At 50.4% G+C, this 26,536-nt stretch overlaps 25 non-coding genes and 1 pseudogene across 25 annotated transcripts; all 26 read left to right on the forward strand.

The window, feature by feature from the left end:
* Window positions 1-799: 799 nt before the first annotated feature.
* LOC140111865 (U2 spliceosomal RNA) lies at window positions 800-990 on the forward strand. The gene has a single exon (XR_011852334.1). It is a non-coding gene; the product is annotated as a U2 spliceosomal RNA (small nuclear RNA).
* Window positions 991-1,769: 779 nt separating this feature from the next.
* Window positions 1,770-1,960, forward strand: LOC140111877 (U2 spliceosomal RNA). Its single transcript, XR_011852345.1, has one exon. It is a non-coding gene; the product is annotated as a U2 spliceosomal RNA (small nuclear RNA).
* A 780-nt stretch (window positions 1,961-2,740) lies between these two features.
* LOC140111889 (U2 spliceosomal RNA) lies at window positions 2,741-2,931 on the forward strand. The gene has a single exon (XR_011852356.1). It is a non-coding gene; the product is annotated as a U2 spliceosomal RNA (small nuclear RNA).
* Window positions 2,932-3,711: 780 nt separating this feature from the next.
* LOC140111901 (U2 spliceosomal RNA) lies at window positions 3,712-3,902 on the forward strand. The gene has a single exon (XR_011852367.1). It is a non-coding gene; the product is annotated as a U2 spliceosomal RNA (small nuclear RNA).
* A 780-nt stretch (window positions 3,903-4,682) lies between these two features.
* Window positions 4,683-4,873, forward strand: LOC140111913 (U2 spliceosomal RNA). Its single transcript, XR_011852377.1, has one exon. It is a non-coding gene; the product is annotated as a U2 spliceosomal RNA (small nuclear RNA).
* A 780-nt stretch (window positions 4,874-5,653) lies between these two features.
* LOC140111866 (U2 spliceosomal RNA) lies at window positions 5,654-5,844 on the forward strand. The gene has a single exon (XR_011852335.1). It is a non-coding gene; the product is annotated as a U2 spliceosomal RNA (small nuclear RNA).
* A 780-nt stretch (window positions 5,845-6,624) lies between these two features.
* On the forward strand, window positions 6,625-6,815 carry LOC140111867 (U2 spliceosomal RNA). The gene has a single exon (XR_011852336.1). It is a non-coding gene; the product is annotated as a U2 spliceosomal RNA (small nuclear RNA).
* Window positions 6,816-7,595: 780 nt separating this feature from the next.
* On the forward strand, window positions 7,596-7,786 carry LOC140111868 (U2 spliceosomal RNA). Its single transcript, XR_011852337.1, has one exon. It is a non-coding gene; the product is annotated as a U2 spliceosomal RNA (small nuclear RNA).
* A 780-nt stretch (window positions 7,787-8,566) lies between these two features.
* LOC140111869 (U2 spliceosomal RNA) lies at window positions 8,567-8,757 on the forward strand. The gene has a single exon (XR_011852338.1). It is a non-coding gene; the product is annotated as a U2 spliceosomal RNA (small nuclear RNA).
* Window positions 8,758-9,537: 780 nt separating this feature from the next.
* On the forward strand, window positions 9,538-9,728 carry LOC140111870 (U2 spliceosomal RNA). Its single transcript, XR_011852339.1, has one exon. It is a non-coding gene; the product is annotated as a U2 spliceosomal RNA (small nuclear RNA).
* A 780-nt stretch (window positions 9,729-10,508) lies between these two features.
* Window positions 10,509-10,699, forward strand: LOC140111871 (U2 spliceosomal RNA). The gene has a single exon (XR_011852340.1). It is a non-coding gene; the product is annotated as a U2 spliceosomal RNA (small nuclear RNA).
* A 780-nt stretch (window positions 10,700-11,479) lies between these two features.
* LOC140111872 (U2 spliceosomal RNA) lies at window positions 11,480-11,670 on the forward strand. The gene has a single exon (XR_011852341.1). It is a non-coding gene; the product is annotated as a U2 spliceosomal RNA (small nuclear RNA).
* A 780-nt stretch (window positions 11,671-12,450) lies between these two features.
* LOC140111874 (U2 spliceosomal RNA) lies at window positions 12,451-12,641 on the forward strand. Its single transcript, XR_011852342.1, has one exon. It is a non-coding gene; the product is annotated as a U2 spliceosomal RNA (small nuclear RNA).
* Window positions 12,642-13,421: 780 nt separating this feature from the next.
* Window positions 13,422-13,612, forward strand: LOC140111875 (U2 spliceosomal RNA). The gene has a single exon (XR_011852343.1). It is a non-coding gene; the product is annotated as a U2 spliceosomal RNA (small nuclear RNA).
* A 780-nt stretch (window positions 13,613-14,392) lies between these two features.
* LOC140111876 (U2 spliceosomal RNA) lies at window positions 14,393-14,583 on the forward strand. The gene has a single exon (XR_011852344.1). It is a non-coding gene; the product is annotated as a U2 spliceosomal RNA (small nuclear RNA).
* Window positions 14,584-15,363: 780 nt separating this feature from the next.
* Window positions 15,364-15,554, forward strand: LOC140111878 (U2 spliceosomal RNA). The gene has a single exon (XR_011852346.1). It is a non-coding gene; the product is annotated as a U2 spliceosomal RNA (small nuclear RNA).
* A 780-nt stretch (window positions 15,555-16,334) lies between these two features.
* Window positions 16,335-16,525, forward strand: LOC140111879 (U2 spliceosomal RNA). The gene has a single exon (XR_011852347.1). It is a non-coding gene; the product is annotated as a U2 spliceosomal RNA (small nuclear RNA).
* A 780-nt stretch (window positions 16,526-17,305) lies between these two features.
* Window positions 17,306-17,496, forward strand: LOC140111880 (U2 spliceosomal RNA). The gene has a single exon (XR_011852348.1). It is a non-coding gene; the product is annotated as a U2 spliceosomal RNA (small nuclear RNA).
* A 780-nt stretch (window positions 17,497-18,276) lies between these two features.
* On the forward strand, window positions 18,277-18,467 carry LOC140111881 (U2 spliceosomal RNA). Its single transcript, XR_011852349.1, has one exon. It is a non-coding gene; the product is annotated as a U2 spliceosomal RNA (small nuclear RNA).
* A 780-nt stretch (window positions 18,468-19,247) lies between these two features.
* Window positions 19,248-19,441, forward strand: LOC140111914 (U2 spliceosomal RNA). Its single transcript, XR_011852378.1, has one exon. It is a non-coding gene; the product is annotated as a U2 spliceosomal RNA (small nuclear RNA).
* A 1,420-nt stretch (window positions 19,442-20,861) lies between these two features.
* On the forward strand, window positions 20,862-21,079 carry LOC140111912 (U2 spliceosomal RNA; annotated as a pseudogene).
* A 780-nt stretch (window positions 21,080-21,859) lies between these two features.
* Window positions 21,860-22,050, forward strand: LOC140111882 (U2 spliceosomal RNA). The gene has a single exon (XR_011852350.1). It is a non-coding gene; the product is annotated as a U2 spliceosomal RNA (small nuclear RNA).
* Window positions 22,051-22,830: 780 nt separating this feature from the next.
* On the forward strand, window positions 22,831-23,021 carry LOC140111883 (U2 spliceosomal RNA). The gene has a single exon (XR_011852351.1). It is a non-coding gene; the product is annotated as a U2 spliceosomal RNA (small nuclear RNA).
* A 780-nt stretch (window positions 23,022-23,801) lies between these two features.
* LOC140111885 (U2 spliceosomal RNA) lies at window positions 23,802-23,992 on the forward strand. The gene has a single exon (XR_011852352.1). It is a non-coding gene; the product is annotated as a U2 spliceosomal RNA (small nuclear RNA).
* A 780-nt stretch (window positions 23,993-24,772) lies between these two features.
* On the forward strand, window positions 24,773-24,963 carry LOC140111886 (U2 spliceosomal RNA). The gene has a single exon (XR_011852353.1). It is a non-coding gene; the product is annotated as a U2 spliceosomal RNA (small nuclear RNA).
* Window positions 24,964-25,743: 780 nt separating this feature from the next.
* LOC140111887 (U2 spliceosomal RNA) lies at window positions 25,744-25,934 on the forward strand. Its single transcript, XR_011852354.1, has one exon. It is a non-coding gene; the product is annotated as a U2 spliceosomal RNA (small nuclear RNA).
* Window positions 25,935-26,536: the final 602 nt, after the last annotated feature.

Raw genomic sequence — 26,536 nt, forward strand, 5'->3', positions numbered from 1 at the left:
CCAGGACCGGTGCACCCCTTCTTAACTTGGTGAAAAAGATAGAGAAATAAATAGCAAAACTTTGGAAAAGGGAAAAGAAATGGAGCCGAAGTTTGCAATGTGACGTCGACGACGCTCTTGTGCTTTGTCACCTACTCAGGTGTGTTGTGTGCTGTGTCTTTTGCAGGAGGAACAAAGGCTTCTCACTAATTGATTAATGAGGTGCTAAATGGGCCCGACCCGGAACAAAGGAAAAAAAAAAAAAGGAAAAATAAAAGTGACCTAATCGGCGGCCTAATTAATTGGAGCTAATTGGATCATGATTAGTCTGGAGCCGTCTACTTGAATCGAAGACACCTGCAGGTTGAGATTTGGCTGCTTCCTCCTCCACTGCTAGCAGTCACAGTCTGAGAAGGTGCGAACGACCGAAGGTAAGCTGTAGCTATCAGCGTGTGCTGGAGCGAGCGTGCTTGTCCCCTCACACCGTCCAGCGGCTGTGTCAAGAGAAAGGAAAAGTGATCTCTGAGCCGTCAGGCAGGCAGGCAGTCGGTCGGTCAGACTGACTTGACAAAAGAGTTGTTGTGGGGAGGGTGTAGCAGCGGGCGGCTGGCAGATGAAGTGCAGACGCCCGCTCGCTCGGCCCCCCTGCTGCTTTGCGGGGGAGGTGCCTGTTGGGGGCGGTCCTATGCAGATTAATCGTCCCCACGCAGAGGACTGTGTGACTTGCAGAGTAGGTTTTTCGCCTCCTGGCGGTGTCTCCTCTCCGTGAGCAGTGCTGAGAGTTCTGAAGGGGGCCCGGTCTGGGCGAGCTATGGTCGGTATCGCTTCTCGGCCTTTTGGCTAAGATCAAGTGTAGTATCTGTTCTTATCAGTTTAATATCTGATACGTCCCCTATCTGGGGACCATATATTAAATGGATTTTTGGAACAGGGAGATGGAAAAAGAGCTTGCTCTGTCCACTCCACGCATTGACCTGGTATTGCAGTACCTCCAGGACCGGTGCACCCCTTCTTAACTTGGTGAAAAAGATAGAGAAATAAATAGCAAAACTTTGGAAAAGGGAAAAGAAATGGAGCCGAAGTTTGCAATGTGACGTCGACGACGCTCTTGTGCTTTGTCACCTACTCAGGTGTGTTGTGTGCTGTGTCTTTTGCAGGAGGAACAAAGGCTTCTCACTAATTGATTAATGAGGTGCTAAATGGGCCCGACCCGGAACAAAGGAAAAAAAAAAAAAGGAAAAATAAAAGTGACCTAATCGGCGGCCTAATTAATTGGAGCTAATTGGATCATGATTAGTCTGGAGCCGTCTACTTGAATCGAAGACACCTGCAGGTTGAGATTTGGCTGCTTCCTCCTCCACTGCTAGCAGTCACAGTCTGAGAAGGTGCGAACGACCGAAGGTAAGCTGTAGCTATCAGCGTGTGCTGGAGCGAGCGTGCTTGTCCCCTCACACCGTCCAGCGGCTGTGTCAAGAGAAAGGAAAAGTGATCTCTGAGCCGTCAGGCAGGCAGGCAGTCGGTCGGTCAGACTGACTTGACAAAAGAGTTGTTGTGGGGAGGGTGTAGCAGCGGGCGGCTGGCAGATGAAGTGCAGACGCCCGCTCGCTCGGCCCCCCTGCTGCTTTGCGGGGGAGGTGCCTGTTGGGGGCGGTCCTATGCAGATTAATCGTCCCCACGCAGAGGACTGTGTGACTTGCAGAGTAGGTTTTTCGCCTCCTGGCGGTGTCTCCTCTCCGTGAGCAGTGCTGAGAGTTCTGAAGGGGGCCCGGTCTGGGCGAGCTATGGTCGGTATCGCTTCTCGGCCTTTTGGCTAAGATCAAGTGTAGTATCTGTTCTTATCAGTTTAATATCTGATACGTCCCCTATCTGGGGACCATATATTAAATGGATTTTTGGAACAGGGAGATGGAAAAAGAGCTTGCTCTGTCCACTCCACGCATTGACCTGGTATTGCAGTACCTCCAGGACCGGTGCACCCCTTCTTAACTTGGTGAAAAAGATAGAGAAATAAATAGCAAAACTTTGGAAAAGGGAAAAGAAATGGAGCCGAAGTTTGCAATGTGACGTCGACGACGCTCTTGTGCTTTGTCACCTACTCAGGTGTGTTGTGTGCTGTGTCTTTTGCAGGAGGAACAAAGGCTTCTCACTAATTGATTAATGAGGTGCTAAATGGGCCCGACCCGGAACAAAGGAAAAAAAAAAAAAAGGAAAAATAAAAGTGACCTAATCGGCGGCCTAATTAATTGGAGCTAATTGGATCATGATTAGTCTGGAGCCGTCTACTTGAATCGAAGACACCTGCAGGTTGAGATTTGGCTGCTTCCTCCTCCACTGCTAGCAGTCACAGTCTGAGAAGGTGCGAACGACCGAAGGTAAGCTGTAGCTATCAGCGTGTGCTGGAGCGAGCGTGCTTGTCCCCTCACACCGTCCAGCGGCTGTGTCAAGAGAAAGGAAAAGTGATCTCTGAGCCGTCAGGCAGGCAGGCAGTCGGTCGGTCAGACTGACTTGACAAAAGAGTTGTTGTGGGGAGGGTGTAGCAGCGGGCGGCTGGCAGATGAAGTGCAGACGCCCGCTCGCTCGGCCCCCCTGCTGCTTTGCGGGGGAGGTGCCTGTTGGGGGCGGTCCTATGCAGATTAATCGTCCCCACGCAGAGGACTGTGTGACTTGCAGAGTAGGTTTTTCGCCTCCTGGCGGTGTCTCCTCTCCGTGAGCAGTGCTGAGAGTTCTGAAGGGGGCCCGGTCTGGGCGAGCTATGGTCGGTATCGCTTCTCGGCCTTTTGGCTAAGATCAAGTGTAGTATCTGTTCTTATCAGTTTAATATCTGATACGTCCCCTATCTGGGGACCATATATTAAATGGATTTTTGGAACAGGGAGATGGAAAAAGAGCTTGCTCTGTCCACTCCACGCATTGACCTGGTATTGCAGTACCTCCAGGACCGGTGCACCCCTTCTTAACTTGGTGAAAAAGATAGAGAAATAAATAGCAAAACTTTGGAAAAGGGAAAAGAAATGGAGCCGAAGTTTGCAATGTGACGTCGACGACGCTCTTGTGCTTTGTCACCTACTCAGGTGTGTTGTGTGCTGTGTCTTTTGCAGGAGGAACAAAGGCTTCTCACTAATTGATTAATGAGGTGCTAAATGGGCCCGACCCGGAACAAAGGAAAAAAAAAAAAAAGGAAAAATAAAAGTGACCTAATCGGCGGCCTAATTAATTGGAGCTAATTGGATCATGATTAGTCTGGAGCCGTCTACTTGAATCGAAGACACCTGCAGGTTGAGATTTGGCTGCTTCCTCCTCCACTGCTAGCAGTCACAGTCTGAGAAGGTGCGAACGACCGAAGGTAAGCTGTAGCTATCAGCGTGTGCTGGAGCGAGCGTGCTTGTCCCCTCACACCGTCCAGCGGCTGTGTCAAGAGAAAGGAAAAGTGATCTCTGAGCCGTCAGGCAGGCAGGCAGTCGGTCGGTCAGACTGACTTGACAAAAGAGTTGTTGTGGGGAGGGTGTAGCAGCGGGCGGCTGGCAGATGAAGTGCAGACGCCCGCTCGCTCGGCCCCCCTGCTGCTTTGCGGGGGAGGTGCCTGTTGGGGGCGGTCCTATGCAGATTAATCGTCCCCACGCAGAGGACTGTGTGACTTGCAGAGTAGGTTTTTCGCCTCCTGGCGGTGTCTCCTCTCCGTGAGCAGTGCTGAGAGTTCTGAAGGGGGCCCGGTCTGGGCGAGCTATGGTCGGTATCGCTTCTCGGCCTTTTGGCTAAGATCAAGTGTAGTATCTGTTCTTATCAGTTTAATATCTGATACGTCCCCTATCTGGGGACCATATATTAAATGGATTTTTGGAACAGGGAGATGGAAAAAGAGCTTGCTCTGTCCACTCCACGCATTGACCTGGTATTGCAGTACCTCCAGGACCGGTGCACCCCTTCTTAACTTGGTGAAAAAGATAGAGAAATAAATAGCAAAACTTTGGAAAAGGGAAAAGAAATGGAGCCGAAGTTTGCAATGTGACGTCGACGACGCTCTTGTGCTTTGTCACCTACTCAGGTGTGTTGTGTGCTGTGTCTTTTGCAGGAGGAACAAAGGCTTCTCACTAATTGATTAATGAGGTGCTAAATGGGCCCGACCCGGAACAAAGGAAAAAAAAAAAAAAGGAAAAATAAAAGTGACCTAATCGGCGGCCTAATTAATTGGAGCTAATTGGATCATGATTAGTCTGGAGCCGTCTACTTGAATCGAAGACACCTGCAGGTTGAGATTTGGCTGCTTCCTCCTCCACTGCTAGCAGTCACAGTCTGAGAAGGTGCGAACGACCGAAGGTAAGCTGTAGCTATCAGCGTGTGCTGGAGCGAGCGTGCTTGTCCCCTCACACCGTCCAGCGGCTGTGTCAAGAGAAAGGAAAAGTGATCTCTGAGCCGTCAGGCAGGCAGGCAGTCGGTCGGTCAGACTGACTTGACAAAAGAGTTGTTGTGGGGAGGGTGTAGCAGCGGGCGGCTGGCAGATGAAGTGCAGACGCCCGCTCGCTCGGCCCCCCTGCTGCTTTGCGGGGGAGGTGCCTGTTGGGGGCGGTCCTATGCAGATTAATCGTCCCCACGCAGAGGACTGTGTGACTTGCAGAGTAGGTTTTTCGCCTCCTGGCGGTGTCTCCTCTCCGTGAGCAGTGCTGAGAGTTCTGAAGGGGGCCCGGTCTGGGCGAGCTATGGTCGGTATCGCTTCTCGGCCTTTTGGCTAAGATCAAGTGTAGTATCTGTTCTTATCAGTTTAATATCTGATACGTCCCCTATCTGGGGACCATATATTAAATGGATTTTTGGAACAGGGAGATGGAAAAAGAGCTTGCTCTGTCCACTCCACGCATTGACCTGGTATTGCAGTACCTCCAGGACCGGTGCACCCCTTCTTAACTTGGTGAAAAAGATAGAGAAATAAATAGCAAAACTTTGGAAAAGGGAAAAGAAATGGAGCCGAAGTTTGCAATGTGACGTCGACGACGCTCTTGTGCTTTGTCACCTACTCAGGTGTGTTGTGTGCTGTGTCTTTTGCAGGAGGAACAAAGGCTTCTCACTAATTGATTAATGAGGTGCTAAATGGGCCCGACCCGGAACAAAGGAAAAAAAAAAAAAAGGAAAAATAAAAGTGACCTAATCGGCGGCCTAATTAATTGGAGCTAATTGGATCATGATTAGTCTGGAGCCGTCTACTTGAATCGAAGACACCTGCAGGTTGAGATTTGGCTGCTTCCTCCTCCACTGCTAGCAGTCACAGTCTGAGAAGGTGCGAACGACCGAAGGTAAGCTGTAGCTATCAGCGTGTGCTGGAGCGAGCGTGCTTGTCCCCTCACACCGTCCAGCGGCTGTGTCAAGAGAAAGGAAAAGTGATCTCTGAGCCGTCAGGCAGGCAGGCAGTCGGTCGGTCAGACTGACTTGACAAAAGAGTTGTTGTGGGGAGGGTGTAGCAGCGGGCGGCTGGCAGATGAAGTGCAGACGCCCGCTCGCTCGGCCCCCCTGCTGCTTTGCGGGGGAGGTGCCTGTTGGGGGCGGTCCTATGCAGATTAATCGTCCCCACGCAGAGGACTGTGTGACTTGCAGAGTAGGTTTTTCGCCTCCTGGCGGTGTCTCCTCTCCGTGAGCAGTGCTGAGAGTTCTGAAGGGGGCCCGGTCTGGGCGAGCTATGGTCGGTATCGCTTCTCGGCCTTTTGGCTAAGATCAAGTGTAGTATCTGTTCTTATCAGTTTAATATCTGATACGTCCCCTATCTGGGGACCATATATTAAATGGATTTTTGGAACAGGGAGATGGAAAAAGAGCTTGCTCTGTCCACTCCACGCATTGACCTGGTATTGCAGTACCTCCAGGACCGGTGCACCCCTTCTTAACTTGGTGAAAAAGATAGAGAAATAAATAGCAAAACTTTGGAAAAGGGAAAAGAAATGGAGCCGAAGTTTGCAATGTGACGTCGACGACGCTCTTGTGCTTTGTCACCTACTCAGGTGTGTTGTGTGCTGTGTCTTTTGCAGGAGGAACAAAGGCTTCTCACTAATTGATTAATGAGGTGCTAAATGGGCCCGACCCGGAACAAAGGAAAAAAAAAAAAAAGGAAAAATAAAAGTGACCTAATCGGCGGCCTAATTAATTGGAGCTAATTGGATCATGATTAGTCTGGAGCCGTCTACTTGAATCGAAGACACCTGCAGGTTGAGATTTGGCTGCTTCCTCCTCCACTGCTAGCAGTCACAGTCTGAGAAGGTGCGAACGACCGAAGGTAAGCTGTAGCTATCAGCGTGTGCTGGAGCGAGCGTGCTTGTCCCCTCACACCGTCCAGCGGCTGTGTCAAGAGAAAGGAAAAGTGATCTCTGAGCCGTCAGGCAGGCAGGCAGTCGGTCGGTCAGACTGACTTGACAAAAGAGTTGTTGTGGGGAGGGTGTAGCAGCGGGCGGCTGGCAGATGAAGTGCAGACGCCCGCTCGCTCGGCCCCCCTGCTGCTTTGCGGGGGAGGTGCCTGTTGGGGGCGGTCCTATGCAGATTAATCGTCCCCACGCAGAGGACTGTGTGACTTGCAGAGTAGGTTTTTCGCCTCCTGGCGGTGTCTCCTCTCCGTGAGCAGTGCTGAGAGTTCTGAAGGGGGCCCGGTCTGGGCGAGCTATGGTCGGTATCGCTTCTCGGCCTTTTGGCTAAGATCAAGTGTAGTATCTGTTCTTATCAGTTTAATATCTGATACGTCCCCTATCTGGGGACCATATATTAAATGGATTTTTGGAACAGGGAGATGGAAAAAGAGCTTGCTCTGTCCACTCCACGCATTGACCTGGTATTGCAGTACCTCCAGGACCGGTGCACCCCTTCTTAACTTGGTGAAAAAGATAGAGAAATAAATAGCAAAACTTTGGAAAAGGGAAAAGAAATGGAGCCGAAGTTTGCAATGTGACGTCGACGACGCTCTTGTGCTTTGTCACCTACTCAGGTGTGTTGTGTGCTGTGTCTTTTGCAGGAGGAACAAAGGCTTCTCACTAATTGATTAATGAGGTGCTAAATGGGCCCGACCCGGAACAAAGGAAAAAAAAAAAAAAGGAAAAATAAAAGTGACCTAATCGGCGGCCTAATTAATTGGAGCTAATTGGATCATGATTAGTCTGGAGCCGTCTACTTGAATCGAAGACACCTGCAGGTTGAGATTTGGCTGCTTCCTCCTCCACTGCTAGCAGTCACAGTCTGAGAAGGTGCGAACGACCGAAGGTAAGCTGTAGCTATCAGCGTGTGCTGGAGCGAGCGTGCTTGTCCCCTCACACCGTCCAGCGGCTGTGTCAAGAGAAAGGAAAAGTGATCTCTGAGCCGTCAGGCAGGCAGGCAGTCGGTCGGTCAGACTGACTTGACAAAAGAGTTGTTGTGGGGAGGGTGTAGCAGCGGGCGGCTGGCAGATGAAGTGCAGACGCCCGCTCGCTCGGCCCCCCTGCTGCTTTGCGGGGGAGGTGCCTGTTGGGGGCGGTCCTATGCAGATTAATCGTCCCCACGCAGAGGACTGTGTGACTTGCAGAGTAGGTTTTTCGCCTCCTGGCGGTGTCTCCTCTCCGTGAGCAGTGCTGAGAGTTCTGAAGGGGGCCCGGTCTGGGCGAGCTATGGTCGGTATCGCTTCTCGGCCTTTTGGCTAAGATCAAGTGTAGTATCTGTTCTTATCAGTTTAATATCTGATACGTCCCCTATCTGGGGACCATATATTAAATGGATTTTTGGAACAGGGAGATGGAAAAAGAGCTTGCTCTGTCCACTCCACGCATTGACCTGGTATTGCAGTACCTCCAGGACCGGTGCACCCCTTCTTAACTTGGTGAAAAAGATAGAGAAATAAATAGCAAAACTTTGGAAAAGGGAAAAGAAATGGAGCCGAAGTTTGCAATGTGACGTCGACGACGCTCTTGTGCTTTGTCACCTACTCAGGTGTGTTGTGTGCTGTGTCTTTTGCAGGAGGAACAAAGGCTTCTCACTAATTGATTAATGAGGTGCTAAATGGGCCCGACCCGGAACAAAGGAAAAAAAAAAAAAAGGAAAAATAAAAGTGACCTAATCGGCGGCCTAATTAATTGGAGCTAATTGGATCATGATTAGTCTGGAGCCGTCTACTTGAATCGAAGACACCTGCAGGTTGAGATTTGGCTGCTTCCTCCTCCACTGCTAGCAGTCACAGTCTGAGAAGGTGCGAACGACCGAAGGTAAGCTGTAGCTATCAGCGTGTGCTGGAGCGAGCGTGCTTGTCCCCTCACACCGTCCAGCGGCTGTGTCAAGAGAAAGGAAAAGTGATCTCTGAGCCGTCAGGCAGGCAGGCAGTCGGTCGGTCAGACTGACTTGACAAAAGAGTTGTTGTGGGGAGGGTGTAGCAGCGGGCGGCTGGCAGATGAAGTGCAGACGCCCGCTCGCTCGGCCCCCCTGCTGCTTTGCGGGGGAGGTGCCTGTTGGGGGCGGTCCTATGCAGATTAATCGTCCCCACGCAGAGGACTGTGTGACTTGCAGAGTAGGTTTTTCGCCTCCTGGCGGTGTCTCCTCTCCGTGAGCAGTGCTGAGAGTTCTGAAGGGGGCCCGGTCTGGGCGAGCTATGGTCGGTATCGCTTCTCGGCCTTTTGGCTAAGATCAAGTGTAGTATCTGTTCTTATCAGTTTAATATCTGATACGTCCCCTATCTGGGGACCATATATTAAATGGATTTTTGGAACAGGGAGATGGAAAAAGAGCTTGCTCTGTCCACTCCACGCATTGACCTGGTATTGCAGTACCTCCAGGACCGGTGCACCCCTTCTTAACTTGGTGAAAAAGATAGAGAAATAAATAGCAAAACTTTGGAAAAGGGAAAAGAAATGGAGCCGAAGTTTGCAATGTGACGTCGACGACGCTCTTGTGCTTTGTCACCTACTCAGGTGTGTTGTGTGCTGTGTCTTTTGCAGGAGGAACAAAGGCTTCTCACTAATTGATTAATGAGGTGCTAAATGGGCCCGACCCGGAACAAAGGAAAAAAAAAAAAAAGGAAAAATAAAAGTGACCTAATCGGCGGCCTAATTAATTGGAGCTAATTGGATCATGATTAGTCTGGAGCCGTCTACTTGAATCGAAGACACCTGCAGGTTGAGATTTGGCTGCTTCCTCCTCCACTGCTAGCAGTCACAGTCTGAGAAGGTGCGAACGACCGAAGGTAAGCTGTAGCTATCAGCGTGTGCTGGAGCGAGCGTGCTTGTCCCCTCACACCGTCCAGCGGCTGTGTCAAGAGAAAGGAAAAGTGATCTCTGAGCCGTCAGGCAGGCAGGCAGTCGGTCGGTCAGACTGACTTGACAAAAGAGTTGTTGTGGGGAGGGTGTAGCAGCGGGCGGCTGGCAGATGAAGTGCAGACGCCCGCTCGCTCGGCCCCCCTGCTGCTTTGCGGGGGAGGTGCCTGTTGGGGGCGGTCCTATGCAGATTAATCGTCCCCACGCAGAGGACTGTGTGACTTGCAGAGTAGGTTTTTCGCCTCCTGGCGGTGTCTCCTCTCCGTGAGCAGTGCTGAGAGTTCTGAAGGGGGCCCGGTCTGGGCGAGCTATGGTCGGTATCGCTTCTCGGCCTTTTGGCTAAGATCAAGTGTAGTATCTGTTCTTATCAGTTTAATATCTGATACGTCCCCTATCTGGGGACCATATATTAAATGGATTTTTGGAACAGGGAGATGGAAAAAGAGCTTGCTCTGTCCACTCCACGCATTGACCTGGTATTGCAGTACCTCCAGGACCGGTGCACCCCTTCTTAACTTGGTGAAAAAGATAGAGAAATAAATAGCAAAACTTTGGAAAAGGGAAAAGAAATGGAGCCGAAGTTTGCAATGTGACGTCGACGACGCTCTTGTGCTTTGTCACCTACTCAGGTGTGTTGTGTGCTGTGTCTTTTGCAGGAGGAACAAAGGCTTCTCACTAATTGATTAATGAGGTGCTAAATGGGCCCGACCCGGAACAAAGGAAAAAAAAAAAAAAGGAAAAATAAAAGTGACCTAATCGGCGGCCTAATTAATTGGAGCTAATTGGATCATGATTAGTCTGGAGCCGTCTACTTGAATCGAAGACACCTGCAGGTTGAGATTTGGCTGCTTCCTCCTCCACTGCTAGCAGTCACAGTCTGAGAAGGTGCGAACGACCGAAGGTAAGCTGTAGCTATCAGCGTGTGCTGGAGCGAGCGTGCTTGTCCCCTCACACCGTCCAGCGGCTGTGTCAAGAGAAAGGAAAAGTGATCTCTGAGCCGTCAGGCAGGCAGGCAGTCGGTCGGTCAGACTGACTTGACAAAAGAGTTGTTGTGGGGAGGGTGTAGCAGCGGGCGGCTGGCAGATGAAGTGCAGACGCCCGCTCGCTCGGCCCCCCTGCTGCTTTGCGGGGGAGGTGCCTGTTGGGGGCGGTCCTATGCAGATTAATCGTCCCCACGCAGAGGACTGTGTGACTTGCAGAGTAGGTTTTTCGCCTCCTGGCGGTGTCTCCTCTCCGTGAGCAGTGCTGAGAGTTCTGAAGGGGGCCCGGTCTGGGCGAGCTATGGTCGGTATCGCTTCTCGGCCTTTTGGCTAAGATCAAGTGTAGTATCTGTTCTTATCAGTTTAATATCTGATACGTCCCCTATCTGGGGACCATATATTAAATGGATTTTTGGAACAGGGAGATGGAAAAAGAGCTTGCTCTGTCCACTCCACGCATTGACCTGGTATTGCAGTACCTCCAGGACCGGTGCACCCCTTCTTAACTTGGTGAAAAAGATAGAGAAATAAATAGCAAAACTTTGGAAAAGGGAAAAGAAATGGAGCCGAAGTTTGCAATGTGACGTCGACGACGCTCTTGTGCTTTGTCACCTACTCAGGTGTGTTGTGTGCTGTGTCTTTTGCAGGAGGAACAAAGGCTTCTCACTAATTGATTAATGAGGTGCTAAATGGGCCCGACCCGGAACAAAGGAAAAAAAAAAAAAAGGAAAAATAAAAGTGACCTAATCGGCGGCCTAATTAATTGGAGCTAATTGGATCATGATTAGTCTGGAGCCGTCTACTTGAATCGAAGACACCTGCAGGTTGAGATTTGGCTGCTTCCTCCTCCACTGCTAGCAGTCACAGTCTGAGAAGGTGCGAACGACCGAAGGTAAGCTGTAGCTATCAGCGTGTGCTGGAGCGAGCGTGCTTGTCCCCTCACACCGTCCAGCGGCTGTGTCAAGAGAAAGGAAAAGTGATCTCTGAGCCGTCAGGCAGGCAGGCAGTCGGTCGGTCAGACTGACTTGACAAAAGAGTTGTTGTGGGGAGGGTGTAGCAGCGGGCGGCTGGCAGATGAAGTGCAGACGCCCGCTCGCTCGGCCCCCCTGCTGCTTTGCGGGGGAGGTGCCTGTTGGGGGCGGTCCTATGCAGATTAATCGTCCCCACGCAGAGGACTGTGTGACTTGCAGAGTAGGTTTTTCGCCTCCTGGCGGTGTCTCCTCTCCGTGAGCAGTGCTGAGAGTTCTGAAGGGGGCCCGGTCTGGGCGAGCTATGGTCGGTATCGCTTCTCGGCCTTTTGGCTAAGATCAAGTGTAGTATCTGTTCTTATCAGTTTAATATCTGATACGTCCCCTATCTGGGGACCATATATTAAATGGATTTTTGGAACAGGGAGATGGAAAAAGAGCTTGCTCTGTCCACTCCACGCATTGACCTGGTATTGCAGTACCTCCAGGACCGGTGCACCCCTTCTTAACTTGGTGAAAAAGATAGAGAAATAAATAGCAAAACTTTGGAAAAGGGAAAAGAAATGGAGCCGAAGTTTGCAATGTGACGTCGACGACGCTCTTGTGCTTTGTCACCTACTCAGGTGTGTTGTGTGCTGTGTCTTTTGCAGGAGGAACAAAGGCTTCTCACTAATTGATTAATGAGGTGCTAAATGGGCCCGACCCGGAACAAAGGAAAAAAAAAAAAAAGGAAAAATAAAAGTGACCTAATCGGCGGCCTAATTAATTGGAGCTAATTGGATCATGATTAGTCTGGAGCCGTCTACTTGAATCGAAGACACCTGCAGGTTGAGATTTGGCTGCTTCCTCCTCCACTGCTAGCAGTCACAGTCTGAGAAGGTGCGAACGACCGAAGGTAAGCTGTAGCTATCAGCGTGTGCTGGAGCGAGCGTGCTTGTCCCCTCACACCGTCCAGCGGCTGTGTCAAGAGAAAGGAAAAGTGATCTCTGAGCCGTCAGGCAGGCAGGCAGTCGGTCGGTCAGACTGACTTGACAAAAGAGTTGTTGTGGGGAGGGTGTAGCAGCGGGCGGCTGGCAGATGAAGTGCAGACGCCCGCTCGCTCGGCCCCCCTGCTGCTTTGCGGGGGAGGTGCCTGTTGGGGGCGGTCCTATGCAGATTAATCGTCCCCACGCAGAGGACTGTGTGACTTGCAGAGTAGGTTTTTCGCCTCCTGGCGGTGTCTCCTCTCCGTGAGCAGTGCTGAGAGTTCTGAAGGGGGCCCGGTCTGGGCGAGCTATGGTCGGTATCGCTTCTCGGCCTTTTGGCTAAGATCAAGTGTAGTATCTGTTCTTATCAGTTTAATATCTGATACGTCCCCTATCTGGGGACCATATATTAAATGGATTTTTGGAACAGGGAGATGGAAAAAGAGCTTGCTCTGTCCACTCCACGCATTGACCTGGTATTGCAGTACCTCCAGGACCGGTGCACCCCTTCTTAACTTGGTGAAAAAGATAGAGAAATAAATAGCAAAACTTTGGAAAAGGGAAAAGAAATGGAGCCGAAGTTTGCAATGTGACGTCGACGACGCTCTTGTGCTTTGTCACCTACTCAGGTGTGTTGTGTGCTGTGTCTTTTGCAGGAGGAACAAAGGCTTCTCACTAATTGATTAATGAGGTGCTAAATGGGCCCGACCCGGAACAAAGGAAAAAAAAAAAAAAGGAAAAATAAAAGTGACCTAATCGGCGGCCTAATTAATTGGAGCTAATTGGATCATGATTAGTCTGGAGCCGTCTACTTGAATCGAAGACACCTGCAGGTTGAGATTTGGCTGCTTCCTCCTCCACTGCTAGCAGTCACAGTCTGAGAAGGTGCGAACGACCGAAGGTAAGCTGTAGCTATCAGCGTGTGCTGGAGCGAGCGTGCTTGTCCCCTCACACCGTCCAGCGGCTGTGTCAAGAGAAAGGAAAAGTGATCTCTGAGCCGTCAGGCAGGCAGGCAGTCGGTCGGTCAGACTGACTTGACAAAAGAGTTGTTGTGGGGAGGGTGTAGCAGCGGGCGGCTGGCAGATGAAGTGCAGACGCCCGCTCGCTCGGCCCCCCTGCTGCTTTGCGGGGGAGGTGCCTGTTGGGGGCGGTCCTATGCAGATTAATCGTCCCCACGCAGAGGACTGTGTGACTTGCAGAGTAGGTTTTTCGCCTCCTGGCGGTGTCTCCTCTCCGTGAGCAGTGCTGAGAGTTCTGAAGGGGGCCCGGTCTGGGCGAGCTATGGTCGGTATCGCTTCTCGGCCTTTTGGCTAAGATCAAGTGTAGTATCTGTTCTTATCAGTTTAATATCTGATACGTCCCCTATCTGGGGACCATATATTAAATGGATTTTTGGAACAGGGAGATGGAAAAAGAGCTTGCTCTGTCCACTCCACGCATTGACCTGGTATTGCAGTACCTCCAGGACCGGTGCACCCCTTCTTAACTTGGTGAAAAAGATAGAGAAATAAATAGCAAAACTTTGGAAAAGGGAAAAGAAATGGAGCCGAAGTTTGCAATGTGACGTCGACGACGCTCTTGTGCTTTGTCACCTACTCAGGTGTGTTGTGTGCTGTGTCTTTTGCAGGAGGAACAAAGGCTTCTCACTAATTGATTAATGAGGTGCTAAATGGGCCCGACCCGGAACAAAGGAAAAAAAAAAAAAAGGAAAAATAAAAGTGACCTAATCGGCGGCCTAATTAATTGGAGCTAATTGGATCATGATTAGTCTGGAGCCGTCTACTTGAATCGAAGACACCTGCAGGTTGAGATTTGGCTGCTTCCTCCTCCACTGCTAGCAGTCACAGTCTGAGAAGGTGCGAACGACCGAAGGTAAGCTGTAGCTATCAGCGTGTGCTGGAGCGAGCGTGCTTGTCCCCTCACACCGTCCAGCGGCTGTGTCAAGAGAAAGGAAAAGTGATCTCTGAGCCGTCAGGCAGGCAGGCAGTCGGTCGGTCAGACTGACTTGACAAAAGAGTTGTTGTGGGGAGGGTGTAGCAGCGGGCGGCTGGCAGATGAAGTGCAGACGCCCGCTCGCTCGGCCCCCCTGCTGCTTTGCGGGGGAGGTGCCTGTTGGGGGCGGTCCTATGCAGATTAATCGTCCCCACGCAGAGGACTGTGTGACTTGCAGAGTAGGTTTTTCGCCTCCTGGCGGTGTCTCCTCTCCGTGAGCAGTGCTGAGAGTTCTGAAGGGGGCCCGGTCTGGGCGAGCTATGGTCGGTATCGCTTCTCGGCCTTTTGGCTAAGATCAAGTGTAGTATCTGTTCTTATCAGTTTAATATCTGATACGTCCCCTATCTGGGGACCATATATTAAATGGATTTTTGGAACAGGGAGATGGAAAAAGAGCTTGCTCTGTCCACTCCACGCATTGACCTGGTATTGCAGTACCTCCAGGACCGGTGCACCCCTTCTTAACTTGGTGAAAAAGATAGAGAAATAAATAGCAAAACTTTGGAAAAGGGAAAAGAAATGGAGCCGAAGTTTGCAATGTGACGTCGACGACGCTCTTGTGCTTTGTCACCTACTCAGGTGTGTTGTGTGCTGTGTCTTTTGCAGGAGGAACAAAGGCTTCTCACTAATTGATTAATGAGGTGCTAAATGGGCCCGACCCGGAACAAAGGAAAAAAAAAAAAAAGGAAAAATAAAAGTGACCTAATCGGCGGCCTAATTAATTGGAGCTAATTGGATCATGATTAGTCTGGAGCCGTCTACTTGAATCGAAGACACCTGCAGGTTGAGATTTGGCTGCTTCCTCCTCCACTGCTAGCAGTCACAGTCTGAGAAGGTGCGAACGACCGAAGGTAAGCTGTAGCTATCAGCGTGTGCTGGAGCGAGCGTGCTTGTCCCCTCACACCGTCCAGCGGCTGTGTCAAGAGAAAGGAAAAGTGATCTCTGAGCCGTCAGGCAGGCAGGCAGTCGGTCGGTCAGACTGACTTGACAAAAGAGTTGTTGTGGGGAGGGTGTAGCAGCGGGCGGCTGGCAGATGAAGTGCAGACGCCCGCTCGCTCGGCCCCCCTGCTGCTTTGCGGGGGAGGTGCCTGTTGGGGGCGGTCCTATGCAGATTAATCGTCCCCACGCAGAGGACTGTGTGACTTGCAGAGTAGGTTTTTCGCCTCCTGGCGGTGTCTCCTCTCCGTGAGCAGTGCTGAGAGTTCTGAAGGGGGCCCGGTCTGGGCGAGCTATGGTCGGTATCGCTTCTCGGCCTTTTGGCTAAGATCAAGTGTAGTATCTGTTCTTATCAGTTTAATATCTGATACGTCCCCTATCTGGGGACCATATATTAAATGGATTTTTGGAACAGGGAGATGGAAAAAGAGCTTGCTCTGTCCACTCCACGCATTGACCTGGTATTGCAGTACCTCCAGGACCGGTGCACCCCTTCTTAACTTGGTGAAAAAGATAGAGAAATAAATAGCAAAACTTTGGAAAAGGGAAAAGAAATGGAGCCGAAGTTTGCAATGTGACGTCGACGACGCTCTTGTGCTTTGTCACCTACTCAGGTGTGTTGTGTGCTGTGTCTTTTGCAGGAGGAACAAAGGCTTCTCACTAATTGATTAATGAGGTGCTAAATGGGCCCGACCCGGAACAAAGGAAAAAAAAAAAAAAGGAAAAATAAAAGTGACCTAATCGGCGGCCTAATTAATTGGAGCTAATTGGATCATGATTAGTCTGGAGCCGTCTACTTGAATCGAAGACACCTGCAGGTTGAGATTTGGCTGCTTCCTCCTCCACTGCTAGCAGTCACAGTCTGAGAAGGTGCGAACGACCGAAGGTAAGCTGTAGCTATCAGCGTGTGCTGGAGCGAGCGTGCTTGTCCCCTCACACCGTCCAGCGGCTGTGTCAAGAGAAAGGAAAAGTGATCTCTGAGCCGTCAGGCAGGCAGGCAGTCGGTCGGTCAGACTGACTTGACAAAAGAGTTGTTGTGGGGAGGGTGTAGCAGCGGGCGGCTGGCAGATGAAGTGCAGACGCCCGCTCGCTCGGCCCCCCTGCTGCTTTGCGGGGGAGGTGCCTGTTGGGGGCGGTCCTATGCAGATTAATCGTCCCCACGCAGAGGACTGTGTGACTTGCAGAGTAGGTTTTTCGCCTCCTGGCGGTGTCTCCTCTCCGTGAGCAGTGCTGAGAGTTCTGAAGGGGGCCCGGTCTGGGCGAGCTATGGTCGGTATCGCTTCTCGGCCTTTTGGCTAAGATCAAGTGTAGTATCTGTTCTTATCAGTTTAATATCTGATACGTCCCCTATCTGGGGACCATATATTAAATGGATTTTTGGAACAGGGAGATGGAAAAAGAGCTTGCTCTGTCCACTCCACGCATTGACCTGGTATTGCAGTACCTCCAGGACCGGTGCACCCCTTCTTAACTTGGTGAAAAAGATAGAGAAATAAATAGCAAAACTTTGGAAAAGGGAAAAGAAATGGAGCCGAAGTTTGCAATGTGACGTCGACGACGCTCTTGTGCTTTGTCACCTACTCAGGTGTGTTGTGTGCTGTGTCTTTTGCAGGAGGAACAAAGGCTTCTCACTAATTGATTAATGAGGTGCTAAATGGGCCCGACCCGGAACAAAGGAAAAAAAAAAAAAAGGAAAAATAAAAGTGACCTAATCGGCGGCCTAATTAATTGGAGCTAATTGGATCATGATTAGTCTGGAGCCGTCTACTTGAATCGAAGACACCTGCAGGTTGAGATTTGGCTGCTTCCTCCTCCACTGCTAGCAGTCACAGTCTGAGAAGGTGCGAACGACCGAAGGTAAGCTGTAGCTATCAGCGTGTGCTGGAGCGAGCGTGCTTGTCCCCTCACACCGTCCAGCGGCTGTGTCAAGAGAAAGGAAAAGTGATCTCTGAGCCGTCAGGCAGGCAGGCAGTCGGTCGGTCAGACTGACTTGACAAAAGAGTTGTTGTGGGGAGGGTGTAGCAGCGGGCGGCTGGCAGATGAAGTGCAGACGCCCGCTCGCTCGGCCCCCCTGCTGCTTTGCGGGGGAGGTGCCTGTTGGGGGCGGTCCTATGCAGATTAATCGTCCCCACGCAGAGGACTGTGTGACTTGCAGAGTAGGTTTTTCGCCTCCTGGCGGTGTCTCCTCTCCGTGAGCAGTGCTGAGAGTTCTGAAGGGGGCCCGGTCTGGGCGAGCTATGGTCGGTATCGCTTCTCGGCCTTTTGGCTAAGATCAAGTGTAGTATCTGTTCTTATCAGTTTAATATCTGATACGTCCCCTATCTGGGGACCATATATTAAATGGATTTTTGGAACAGGGAGATGGAAAAAGAGCTTGCTCTGTCCACTCCACGCATTGACCTGGTATTGCAGTACCTCCAGGACCGGTGCACCCCTTCTTAACTTGGTGAAAAAGATAGAGAAATAAATAGCAAAACTTTGGAAAAGGGAAAAGAAATGGAGCCGAAGTTTGCAATGTGACGTCGACGACGCTCTTGTGCTTTGTCACCTACTCAGGTGTGTTGTGTGCTGTGTCTTTTGCAGGAGGAACAAAGGCTTCTCACTAATTGATTAATGAGGTGCTAAATGGGCCCGACCCGGAACAAAGGAAAAAAAAAAAAAAGGAAAAATAAAAGTGACCTAATCGGCGGCCTAATTAATTGGAGCTAATTGGATCATGATTAGTCTGGAGCCGTCTACTTGAATCGAAGACACCTGCAGGTTGAGATTTGGCTGCTTCCTCCTCCACTGCTAGCAGTCACAGTCTGAGAAGGTGCGAACGACCGAAGGTAAGCTGTAGCTATCAGCGTGTGCTGGAGCGAGCGTGCTTGTCCCCTCACACCGTCCAGCGGCTGTGTCAAGAGAAAGGAAAAGTGATCTCTGAGCCGTCAGGCAGGCAGGCAGTCGGTCGGTCAGACTGACTTGACAAAAGAGTTGTTGTGGGGAGGGTGTAGCAGCGGGCGGCTGGCAGATGAAGTGCAGACGCCCGCTCGCTCGGCCCCCCTGCTGCTTTGCGGGGGAGGTGCCTGTTGGGGGCGGTCCTATGCAGATTAATCGTCCCCACGCAGAGGACTGTGTGACTTGCAGAGTAGGTTTTTCGCCTCCTGGCGGTGTCTCCTCTCCGTGAGCAGTGCTGAGAGTTCTGAAGGGGGCCCGGTCTGGGCGAGCTATGGTCGGTATCGCTTCTCGGCCTTTTGGCTAAGATCAAGTGTAGTATCTGTTCTTATCAGTTTAATATCTGATACGTCCCCTATCTGGGGACCATATATTAAATGGATTTTTGGAACAGGGAGATGGAAAAAGAGCTTGCTCTGTCCACTCCACGCATTGACCTGGTATTGCAGTACCTCCAGGACCGGTGCACCCCTTCTTAACTTGGTGAAAAAGATAGAGAAATAAATAGCAAAACTTTGGAAAAGGGAAAAGAAATGGAGCCGAAGTTTGCAATGTGACGTCGACGACGCTCTTGTGCTTTGTCACCTACTCAGGTGTGTTGTGTGCTGTGTCTTTTGCAGGAGGAACAAAGGCTTCTCACTAATTGATTAATGAGGTGCTAAATGGGCCCGACCCGGAACAAAGGAAAAAAAAAAAAAAGGAAAAATAAAAGTGACCTAATCGGCGGCCTAATTAATTGGAGCTAATTGGATCATGATTAGTCTGGAGCCGTCTACTTGAATCGAAGACACCTGCAGGTTGAGATTTGGCTGCTTCCTCCTCCACTGCTAGCAGTCACAGTCTGAGAAGGTGCGAACGACCGAAGGTAAGCTGTAGCTATCAGCGTGTGCTGGAGCGAGCGTGCTTGTCCCCTCACACCGTCCAGCGGCTGTGTCAAGAGAAAGGAAAAGTGATCTCTGAGCCGTCAGGCAGGCAGGCAGTCGGTCGGTCAGACTGACTTGACAAAAGAGTTGTTGTGGGGAGGGTGTAGCAGCGGGCGGCTGGCAGATGAAGTGCAGACGCCCGCTCGCTCGGCCCCCCTGCTGCTTTGCGGGGGAGGTGCCTGTTGGGGGCGGTCCTATGCAGATTAATCGTCCCCACGCAGAGGACTGTGTGACTTGCAGAGTAGGTTTTTCGCCTCCTGGCGGTGTCTCCTCTCCGTGAGCAGTGCTGAGAGTTCTGAAGGGGGCCCGGTCTGGGCGAGCTATGGTCGGTATCGCTTCTCGGCCTTTTGGCTAAGATCAAGTGTAGTATCTTTGCGGGTACTGCCTTGGTCTTGGCTGGAAGGTGCTCCGGGTGCTCCTTCACCTCGGCCTGGGGGGATCGGCTTTGGCCTTGGTCAGGTCTTAACCCCCCTGCTGCTATTGGGGTGGAGGAAATAGGCCCGGAGCAACGAGAGGCGATCACCTGCCCGCCGGTTTATACTGGTGAGGGTTTGCAGAGAAAGGTATATGAAGATGGCGTCTGAAAGAGAAGTGCCGGAGTATGCAAGACTGAGGAATGGCGTTCGGTTTATCTTCATGGATGAACGGAAAAGAGAAGAAGCAGTCATCTTACTGTACGAAGATATTTTGGAAAGGTTGATGAATATTGGAGCGGGGAAGATTCTGTCGGCGTTGGAATTTCGGAGAAGAGGCGTGTATGATATCATTTTGGCTTCTGATGAAGAATATGACTTGTTTTGGAGAAGATATGAAGAGGTCAAGAAGGACATTGTTTTTGAGGGAGTTGAGGTTATTCCTCACTTCCCTAAGAAGAAAACCCTGACGGTGCGAATGTTTAGCCCGTATGTGAAGGAGGAAGAGATTGTTATGTTTCTTTCAAGATTCTGTATGGAAATTGAGCCTAAAGGAAAAGTCTTCAATGAGCGTGGAATTTGGCTCACAAAGTGGAAATTTTGTGTGGACTTTAAGCAAGACTCGGAAGGTAGGAAGATTGTTCCACCTGGTGTCTTCAAAATAGGTAAAGTGAATGGAGAGATCTTCTTTTCTGGAATGGGAGAGTTCTGTAAACGCTGTAAGAGGTATGGACACAGGAAAGAAGAGTGCAAGTGGGTATGGTGCACGAGGTGTGAAAAAGAGGGGCATACGGCAGAGGTGTGTAGCCAGAATATACGCTGTAATCTTTGTGGTGATGTTGGTCATCGGTATCAAAATTGTCCAAAGAGAGAGGAAAAAGGAAAAGAAGGTAAGAAAGAAGATGCTAAGGAATCTGAGAGTAAAGAAGTGGAAGAATGGGCTAAAGTTATGGAGCAGATGGAAGTAGAAAGTACGACCAGTTCTATGGGTGAAGTTAAGAAAGAAGCCACTTTAAAAGGTGATGGTGAAAAGGAGAAGAGTGGGAATGGAGGTGAGCAGGAGATGAAAGAGGAAGAAGAAGAAGAAGAGGAGGAAGAGGACGAACCAGTACATGTGTTTCCATGTGGAGAAGTGGAAAAGGGTGAACTTTTTGGCGGCTTGATTGTGAGTCCTTTTATAATGGGAATTGTGAGGGATTTGAGAGCAAAGCTTAAAGAAGGTGATAAAACCTTGGCAAAGAGAAGAGGAGTTATTTTAAAGTGTCTGAAGGAAGATACTTATGAAAAGTATGAAATTCCGGAGCTTTTGGCTGAAATTCATAGGAAAGGGAAACCATCGGCTGATACTATTGATACAATTATTGCGGTTATGATGCAAAAGTTTAAGTTTTAATTCAGGTAAATATTTTTGTTGAGTTTTTATGTACGTATTTTTGTGTGTGATTAAAAATTAGAGAATAGTGTCTGATATGATGAAGCGGTTTTGAAAGTTTTAAGAAGTTTTACTTTTTAGAAAGACTTTCTGCAAGTATATAACCGTGTTCTGAAATGACACAAAAAAAAAAAAAAAAAAAAAAAAAAAAAAAAAAAAAAAAAATCTGTTCTTATCAGTTTAATATCTGATACGTCCCCTATCTGGGGACCATATATTAAATGGATTTTTGGAACAGGGAGATGGAAAAAGAGCTTGCTCTGTCCACTCCACGCATTGACCTGGTATTGCAGTACCTCCAGGACCGGTGCACCCCTTCTTAACTTGGTGAAAAAGATAGAGAAATAAATAGCAAAACTTTGGAAAAGGGAAAAGAAATGGAGCCGAAGTTTGCAATGTGACGTCGACGACGCTCTTGTGCTTTGTCACCTACTCAGGTGTGTTGTGTGCTGTGTCTTTTGCAGGAGGAACAAAGGCTTCTCACTAATTGATTAATGAGGTGCTAAATGGGCCCGACCCGGAACAAAGGAAAAAAAAAAAAAAGGAAAAATAAAAGTGACCTAATCGGCGGCCTAATTAATTGGAGCTAATTGGATCATGATTAGTCTGGAGCCGTCTACTTGAATCGAAGACACCTGCAGGTTGAGATTTGGCTGCTTCCTCCTCCACTGCTAGCAGTCACAGTCTGAGAAGGTGCGAACGACCGAAGGTAAGCTGTAGCTATCAGCGTGTGCTGGAGCGAGCGTGCTTGTCCCCTCACACCGTCCAGCGGCTGTGTCAAGAGAAAGGAAAAGTGATCTCTGAGCCGTCAGGCAGGCAGGCAGTCGGTCGGTCAGACTGACTTGACAAAAGAGTTGTTGTGGGGAGGGTGTAGCAGCGGGCGGCTGGCAGATGAAGTGCAGACGCCCGCTCGCTCGGCCCCCCTGCTGCTTTGCGGGGGAGGTGCCTGTTGGGGGCGGTCCTATGCAGATTAATCGTCCCCACGCAGAGGACTGTGTGACTTGCAGAGTAGGTTTTTCGCCTCCTGGCGGTGTCTCCTCTCCGTGAGCAGTGCTGAGAGTTCTGAAGGGGGCCCGGTCTGGGCGAGCTATGGTCGGTATCGCTTCTCGGCCTTTTGGCTAAGATCAAGTGTAGTATCTGTTCTTATCAGTTTAATATCTGATACGTCCCCTATCTGGGGACCATATATTAAATGGATTTTTGGAACAGGGAGATGGAAAAAGAGCTTGCTCTGTCCACTCCACGCATTGACCTGGTATTGCAGTACCTCCAGGACCGGTGCACCCCTTCTTAACTTGGTGAAAAAGATAGAGAAATAAATAGCAAAACTTTGGAAAAGGGAAAAGAAATGGAGCCGAAGTTTGCAATGTGACGTCGACGACGCTCTTGTGCTTTGTCACCTACTCAGGTGTGTTGTGTGCTGTGTCTTTTGCAGGAGGAACAAAGGCTTCTCACTAATTGATTAATGAGGTGCTAAATGGGCCCGACCCGGAACAAAGGAAAAAAAAAAAAAAGGAAAAATAAAAGTGACCTAATCGGCGGCCTAATTAATTGGAGCTAATTGGATCATGATTAGTCTGGAGCCGTCTACTTGAATCGAAGACACCTGCAGGTTGAGATTTGGCTGCTTCCTCCTCCACTGCTAGCAGTCACAGTCTGAGAAGGTGCGAACGACCGAAGGTAAGCTGTAGCTATCAGCGTGTGCTGGAGCGAGCGTGCTTGTCCCCTCACACCGTCCAGCGGCTGTGTCAAGAGAAAGGAAAAGTGATCTCTGAGCCGTCAGGCAGGCAGGCAGTCGGTCGGTCAGACTGACTTGACAAAAGAGTTGTTGTGGGGAGGGTGTAGCAGCGGGCGGCTGGCAGATGAAGTGCAGACGCCCGCTCGCTCGGCCCCCCTGCTGCTTTGCGGGGGAGGTGCCTGTTGGGGGCGGTCCTATGCAGATTAATCGTCCCCACGCAGAGGACTGTGTGACTTGCAGAGTAGGTTTTTCGCCTCCTGGCGGTGTCTCCTCTCCGTGAGCAGTGCTGAGAGTTCTGAAGGGGGCCCGGTCTGGGCGAGCTATGGTCGGTATCGCTTCTCGGCCTTTTGGCTAAGATCAAGTGTAGTATCTGTTCTTATCAGTTTAATATCTGATACGTCCCCTATCTGGGGACCATATATTAAATGGATTTTTGGAACAGGGAGATGGAAAAAGAGCTTGCTCTGTCCACTCCACGCATTGACCTGGTATTGCAGTACCTCCAGGACCGGTGCACCCCTTCTTAACTTGGTGAAAAAGATAGAGAAATAAATAGCAAAACTTTGGAAAAGGGAAAAGAAATGGAGCCGAAGTTTGCAATGTGACGTCGACGACGCTCTTGTGCTTTGTCACCTACTCAGGTGTGTTGTGTGCTGTGTCTTTTGCAGGAGGAACAAAGGCTTCTCACTAATTGATTAATGAGGTGCTAAATGGGCCCGACCCGGAACAAAGGAAAAAAAAAAAAAAGGAAAAATAAAAGTGACCTAATCGGCGGCCTAATTAATTGGAGCTAATTGGATCATGATTAGTCTGGAGCCGTCTACTTGAATCGAAGACACCTGCAGGTTGAGATTTGGCTGCTTCCTCCTCCACTGCTAGCAGTCACAGTCTGAGAAGGTGCGAACGACCGAAGGTAAGCTGTAGCTATCAGCGTGTGCTGGAGCGAGCGTGCTTGTCCCCTCACACCGTCCAGCGGCTGTGTCAAGAGAAAGGAAAAGTGATCTCTGAGCCGTCAGGCAGGCAGGCAGTCGGTCGGTCAGACTGACTTGACAAAAGAGTTGTTGTGGGGAGGGTGTAGCAGCGGGCGGCTGGCAGATGAAGTGCAGACGCCCGCTCGCTCGGCCCCCCTGCTGCTTTGCGGGGGAGGTGCCTGTTGGGGGCGGTCCTATGCAGATTAATCGTCCCCACGCAGAGGACTGTGTGACTTGCAGAGTAGGTTTTTCGCCTCCTGGCGGTGTCTCCTCTCCGTGAGCAGTGCTGAGAGTTCTGAAGGGGGCCCGGTCTGGGCGAGCTATGGTCGGTATCGCTTCTCGGCCTTTTGGCTAAGATCAAGTGTAGTATCTGTTCTTATCAGTTTAATATCTGATACGTCCCCTATCTGGGGACCATATATTAAATGGATTTTTGGAACAGGGAGATGGAAAAAGAGCTTGCTCTGTCCACTCCACGCATTGACCTGGTATTGCAGTACCTCCAGGACCGGTGCACCCCTTCTTAACTTGGTGAAAAAGATAGAGAAATAAATAGCAAAACTTTGGAAAAGGGAAAAGAAATGGAGCCGAAGTTTGCAATGTGACGTCGACGACGCTCTTGTGCTTTGTCACCTACTCAGGTGTGTTGTGTGCTGTGTCTTTTGCAGGAGGAACAAAGGCTTCTCACTAATTGATTAATGAGGTGCTAAATGGGCCCGACCCGGAACAAAGGAAAAAAAAAAAAAAGGAAAAATAAAAGTGACCTAATCGGCGGCCTAATTAATTGGAGCTAATTGGATCATGATTAGTCTGGAGCCGTCTACTTGAATCGAAGACACCTGCAGGTTGAGATTTGGCTGCTTCCTCCTCCACTGCTAGCAGTCACAGTCTGAGAAGGTGCGAACGACCGAAGGTAAGCTGTAGCTATCAGCGTGTGCTGGAGCGAGCGTGCTTGTCCCCTCACACCGTCCAGCGGCTGTGTCAAGAGAAAGGAAAAGTGATCTCTGAGCCGTCAGGCAGGCAGGCAGTCGGTCGGTCAGACTGACTTGACAAAAGAGTTGTTGTGGGGAGGGTGTAGCAGCGGGCGGCTGGCAGATGAAGTGCAGACGCCCGCTCGCTCGGCCCCCCTGCTGCTTTGCGGGGGAGGTGCCTGTTGGGGGCGGTCCTATGCAGATTAATCGTCCCCACGCAGAGGACTGTGTGACTTGCAGAGTAGGTTTTTCGCCTCCTGGCGGTGTCTCCTCTCCGTGAGCAGTGCTGAGAGTTCTGAAGGGGGCCCGGTCTGGGCGAGCTATGGTCGGTATCGCTTCTCGGCCTTTTGGCTAAGATCAAGTGTAGTATCTGTTCTTATCAGTTTAATATCTGATACGTCCCCTATCTGGGGACCATATATTAAATGGATTTTTGGAACAGGGAGATGGAAAAAGAGCTTGCTCTGTCCACTCCACGCATTGACCTGGTATTGCAGTACCTCCAGGACCGGTGCACCCCTTCTTAACTTGGTGAAAAAGATAGAGAAATAAATAGCAAAACTTTGGAAAAGGGAAAAGAAATGGAGCCGAAGTTTGCAATGTGACGTCGACGACGCTCTTGTGCTTTGTCACCTACTCAGGTGTGTTGTGTGCTGTGTCTTTTGCAGGAGGAACAAAGGCTTCTCACTAATTGATTAATGAGGTGCTAAATGGGCCCGACCCGGAACAAAGGAAAAAAAAAAAAAAGGAAAAATAAAAGTGACCTAATCGGCGGCCTAATTAATTGGAGCTAATTGGATCATGATTAGTCTGGAGCCGTCTACTTGAATCGAAGACACCTGCAGGTTGAGATTTGGCTGCTTCCTCCTCCACTGCTAGCAGTCACAGTCTGAGAAGGTGCGAACGACCGAAGGTAAGCTGTAGCTATCAGCGTGTGCTGGAGCGAGCGTGCTTGTCCCCTCACACCGTCCAGCGGCTGTGTCAAGAGAAAGGAAAAGTGATCTCTGAGCCGTCAGGCAGGCAGGCAGTCGGTCGGTCAGACTGACTTGACAAAAGAGTTGTTGTGGGGAGGGTGTAGCAGCGGGCGGCTGGCAGATGAAGTGCAGACGCCCGCTCGCTCGGCCCCCCTGCTGCTTTGCGGGGGAGGTGCCTGTTGGGGGCGGTCCTATGCAGATTAATCGTCCCCACGCAGAGGACTGTGTGACTTGCAGAGTAGGTTTTTCGCCTCCTGGCGGTGTCTCCTCTCCGTGAGCAGTGCTGAGAGTTCTGAAGGGGGCCCGGTCTGGGCGAGCTATGGTCGGTATCGCTTCTCGGCCTTTTGGCTAAGATCAAGTGTAGTATCTGTTCTTATCAGTTTAATATCTGATACGTCCCCTATCTGGGGACCATATATTAAATGGATTTTTGGAACAGGGAGATGGAAAAAGAGCTTGCTCTGTCCACTCCACGCATTGACCTGGTATTGCAGTACCTCCAGGACCGGTGCACCCCTTCTTAACTTGGTGAAAAAGATAGAGAAATAAATAGCAAAACTTTGGAAAAGGGAAAAGAAATGGAGCCGAAGTTTGCAATGTGACGTCGACGACGCTCTTGTGCTTTGTCACCTACTCAGGTGTGTTGTGTGCTGTGTCTTTTGCAGGAGGAACAAAGGCTTCTCACTAATTGATTAATGAGGTGCTAAATGGGCCCGACCCGGAACAAAGGAAAAAAAAAAAAAAGGAAAAATAAAAGTGACCTAATCGGCGGCCTAATTAATTGGAGCTAATTGGATCATGATTAGTCTGGAGCCGTCTACTTGAATCGAAGACACCTGCAGGTTGAGATTTGGCTGCTTCCTCCTCCACTGCTAGCAGTCACAGTCTGAGAAGGTGCGAACGACCGAAGGTAAGCTGTAGCTATCAGCGTGTGCTGGAGCGAGCGTGCTTGTCCCCTCACACCGTCCAGCGGCTGTGTCAAGAGAAAGGAAAAGTGATCTCTGAGCCGTCAGGCAGGCAGGCAGTCGGTCGGTCAGACTGACTTGACAAAAGAGTTGTTGTGGGGAGGGTGTAGCAGCGGGCGGCTGGCAGATGAAGTGCAGACGCCCGCTCGCTCGGCC

Source organism: Engystomops pustulosus, unplaced genomic scaffold (assembly GCF_040894005.1).
Source record: "Engystomops pustulosus unplaced genomic scaffold, aEngPut4.maternal MAT_SCAFFOLD_621, whole genome shotgun sequence".
Classification (NCBI taxonomy): domain Eukaryota; kingdom Metazoa; phylum Chordata; class Amphibia; order Anura; family Leptodactylidae; genus Engystomops; species Engystomops pustulosus.